The sequence below is a fragment of the Saccostrea cucullata genome, unplaced genomic scaffold (genome assembly GCF_032062105.1).
Source record: "Saccostrea cucullata isolate Sc308-1 unplaced genomic scaffold, CSIRO_AGI_Scuc_v1 ctg18257, whole genome shotgun sequence".
NCBI lineage: Eukaryota > Metazoa > Mollusca > Bivalvia > Ostreida > Ostreidae > Saccostrea > Saccostrea cuccullata.
In genome coordinates this window covers 1-4434 of record NW_026921638.1, presented here as the reverse complement: position 1 = coordinate 4434, position 4434 = coordinate 1, and the positions used below count along the sequence as shown (strand labels likewise).

The following is a 4434-nucleotide window of genomic DNA, read 5'->3' as shown; positions in this document are numbered from 1 at the left end:
AGTCAAGCCAACGGGTTGGAGAGAGGCACGTAGTATTACAATGTACAGTGCCCATTTTTTTTTTACGGATGTGTTAATTGAAAGACTGGTTGGTCCACCCTCACTTTTTGTCGTATTATAGTCAAATAAGGGTAATGTAGTATGTATGAGCAGTTGAATTTTAAAAAAAAGTGGTACTCAAAGTTAAAACATACCCCCACCCAAACACGCTGCCCCCGGCCCTAGCTACCACCAACATCAGCAAATTGGGTTTATGAGATTAGCCAATTTTCTTTTCTTTTTTCTTTTTCTTCTTTTTTTTTCTTTTGGCTTGTCAGTTTCTTTTTCTGTCAGTAAATTAAAAAAAAATTCTCAGACCCCCCCCCCCCTTTCAAAAGCGATGCTACAATGTACGTGCTTGGGAGATGGGGTTTATTTATCTAGTATCGCTACAAAAAATGAACGTACTTCCCTGGAAACAAGGACCACTCTAAAGTTTATGCAGATAGCGGATACCTGGATCCCCCATGTTATCCCGTCTTGTTTCAAACAGTTTTTATTATAGCTCTGAGTTGCTCATTGGCATCTCCATGCATTACCTGTATACATATACTGAGTATTCGTGTAGGTCTTACCAATCTAAGCTAGGAGTTAAAAGAATATTGCAGATTATTATCAGATTTGTCAGCTTTTACAATTATCATAAATGTACAGGTGTATAAAGAATTTTTTTTTAAAAACAGACTGTCAATGGTACTCATCAGTAAAAGAGTTTTAACATCCTTTTCTAAAATAAGTGCATTGGGGAGGGGGAGGGGGTTAAGAAGATCAAAATATCTCAGAGAGTAAAAAATAATGATATAACAGTATAAAAGATGATTTGTGGTCGCAAAATCGACTACGTTTTGTTACAATATTTCAGCATATCACCAAAAAAGAGTTAAAGAAAATATTATGGTGAAGTTGATTAAATGACGTACTCAGTATATTTAACAATTGATTTTACGTCATATTTCACCAAACTATATCATTTTGCCCTGCAAAAAAGCAGTACCGCAGTTATTTTAAAGATTTCAGATGACGAATATTTGTCTAAATTCCAAAAATATTGGATCGATACGCAAACGTTTTCCTTTCAGTGAAATTTATGATCGAAAAAATATAATAACAAAAAAAAATAATAAAATAAAATAAAATTAAATTAAATTAAATATTAAAAGCTGAAAATTAAAATAATATTGACATTTTAAACATTTTTGAAAACATGAAATCAATTTGTATGGATAAGTAATATTACTCAAGAAAGATAACTATATCTATGACACCCTATATTTTAACCTTACAGTCAGGTGATAGCAAGCCTCCGCCATTTCTTAATTACTGGATTCTTATTTGGACATACATAAATTGGTATTGCCTATAATAATGTATTGTTATACATCTGAAGTTATTTAATTTAGATTATTGTGTAATATGGAATATTAATAATGAGTAGGTGTTATATTTACTTTCGTTTTCGACCAAGGATATTAAGGCATTGAGATCTATATAATCAGTGTCATATCATTCAAATTTTAGGTTTCGACATGGATCCCAGCAGCAGTGCCCAAGATGTGATCAGATGTGACCTTTGTGAGACAGCTATAGTACAGATGTACTGTGATTTCTGTCATGTCAACCTCTGTAAACCTTGTATTGGAGAACACATTTCTGATGAATATGATAAATATAAAATTGTCCCATTCCAACAAAGAAAATCAACCTTGATTTATGCCAAGTGTGCGACACACGAAACAAAAATATGTAAATTTCAGTGTGAAGAATGCAACACATCTGTGTGTTCTTTATGCATTATAACTGATGCACATAAGGGACATACCACTACAAATCTTTCGGATATCTTCAACTCAAAGAGAGAAATTATAGGGAAAGATACCAAAGAGCTAGAAACCATTATTTCTCCAACTTACGAAGAAATTGCCACTGATATAGAGACTCAGATTGCTAATCTGGATGGAGAATACGGAAAACTTTCAACAGCTGTAACAAAACATGGAGAAGAATGGCACAAAGAAATCGACAACATTGTCAACAAACTGACAACAGAAATTGAAGAGCTAAAATTCAAACATTTAAGCATTCTGAAGAAACATTTAGATGATATTAAACAGATAAAATATCAAATTGAGCAAATTTTGCTTCAGTTAAATAGAATAGTGAAATCAAATGAAATGTCTATGACTATGGAATACAGTTCTAAAATCAAAGAATTGAGCAAACTTCCTCCTAAAGGTAAGGTATCACTGCCAACATTCATTCCAAAGTCCAAAAATACATAATATCTTTATACATTGTTTTGATTTTTAACACAATTATCCATCAAAATAGAAGAAAATGGCTACATACTGAAGAAACCAGAGACATCAAGCAGGAAACTGCTGGAAGAACCAGAACTTATCAGTACTATAAATACTGGGTATGAAAAACTCCGTGGTGTTGCATGTCTCAGTGAGGAGGAAATTTGGACAAGTGCACTTGTTGATGATATGAAATGCTTCAACATGCAAAGCTCACTCATAAAGACAATCAAAACAAAATCAGGGGAACGGCCAAATGATATAGCATTGACAGGTGATGGAGATCTAGTGTACTCTGATTGGAAAACAAGGACAGTTAAATAAAGTGAAGAATGGACAGACAGAGGAGATGATCAGACTACAGGACTGGAGACCTGACAAACTCTGTGTCACGTCCTCTGGTGATCTCCTGGTTACCATGCGCAGTGATGATGAAACGCAATGCAAGGTTGTGCGTTACTCAGGCTCCACAGAGGAACAAACAATCCAGTTTGATGAGGAGGGTAAACCTCTGTATTCAGGAAATATTTACATTAAATATATCAGTGAGAACAAAAATCTGGATATCTGTGTGGCCGACAATAAAGCAGGTGCTATTGTGGTGGTCAACCAGGCTGGAAAACTCCGATTCAGATACACTGGTCATCCTTCTACTACAAAGGAGAAACCGTTTGAACCTTATGGCATCACAACAGACAGCCAGAGTCAGATCCTGACAGCAGACCATGATAACCACTGTATCCACATCCTAGACTAGGACGAACAGTTCCTCCGTTATATAGATAACTGTGATCTCAAGGAGCCATTTGGATTATGTGTGGACAAAAATTACTGTTTGCTTGTAGCTGAGTACAGAGGAATTCTTAGAAAGATTAGATATCTCTTGTAAATGTTTCGGCTACTGAAAGTAACGATAGGATTGAATTTTTTGTTTTGGTCGGTTCATGCAGAATTTTAAAGCTTAAAGCCATGATAAAATCAGTTCAAAAAAGTCACTAGACCTCCGATCTCTAACACTGCCGTAAATATTGTGGTTCACCAACACAAATTATTTGTTTATATCTGAGTAGCTTTGATCATTAAAGAGAATAAATCAATTTAAATTGTACGTTACTATATTTTTGCAACACCTAATTTTTGCTAGTAATGTATTTTGTTTTTATTAGCGCGACAAAATTTTGGCGATCAGTAGTTTCTGTTGTAAATAATCATTCAAAATACATATGTACTCGAGGAAAACAATTTTGCATGCAGACAGACTAGGCTAGTGCTATTACGCGTAAATTAAATTTTTACAAATAAGGTGATTTACAGTCATTGTGGCTGAATTTGTATTGTAAGTTGGTCTATATGCTAAAATCATACAAGGATTGCAAGATTTCCATGGTATCATTTTCAAGCCTTGCTCCTTGTATATCTCAAGAAACATGTTCTTAATGATCTCTCTAAATAGAAACTTCGTGGTCTCATTCCTTTCCTGAAAAAAAAATTATCTGTCAAAGTCAAAGCACATTAACATGTAAATAATAGTGTACTTGGAAAGACAACATCAATTTGGAATTTCAGTTCTTGGGCTTATACGAGGGTTGTCCCAAAATTTCATAGACTGAGCTCATATCTTTTAAAGAAAATAATATATCTTTATAAAATTTTCTGGATGGATAAAGCGTGTTCTTGGCAGATAAATTACAAAGTTTTATCATGTTCACTTGAAAGCAATTTGCGTAATAAGATTTTAAGCGATATGGTTCTTTAACATCCGAAGAAATCTGCAACGTCAAAAGGTTCAAATTTTTGGAAGAAAACATTCCGATTACCAGAATCAAATTCTTTAATTAATCAAAACGATTATAGATACTGTATAACGTGAAATATCTTTATTACTATGATATGATCAAACATGAAAATATGTAAACAAAGTATATGTATGTAGAGGTTTGAAATAATAATAGTGTGAAAAACCTATATTTCTACGGGTTTTTCGTCTGTCTTTTGAAATGGAGTTGCACAGTTGCACAAATGCTGACTGACGTTTTTCATACCAATTGTTAGTCCATTATTCATACACTGAATTGACGACGGACTTTTTTCGTTATTT

The 4434-nt window shown here is 33.7% G+C and overlaps 1 pseudogene; it reads left to right on the top strand.

Moving 5' to 3' along the window:
• The first annotated feature begins 1323 nt into the window (after positions 1-1323).
• Positions 1324-3323, top strand: LOC134260468 (E3 ubiquitin-protein ligase TRIM39-like; annotated as a pseudogene).
• Positions 3324-4434: the final 1111 nt, after the last annotated feature.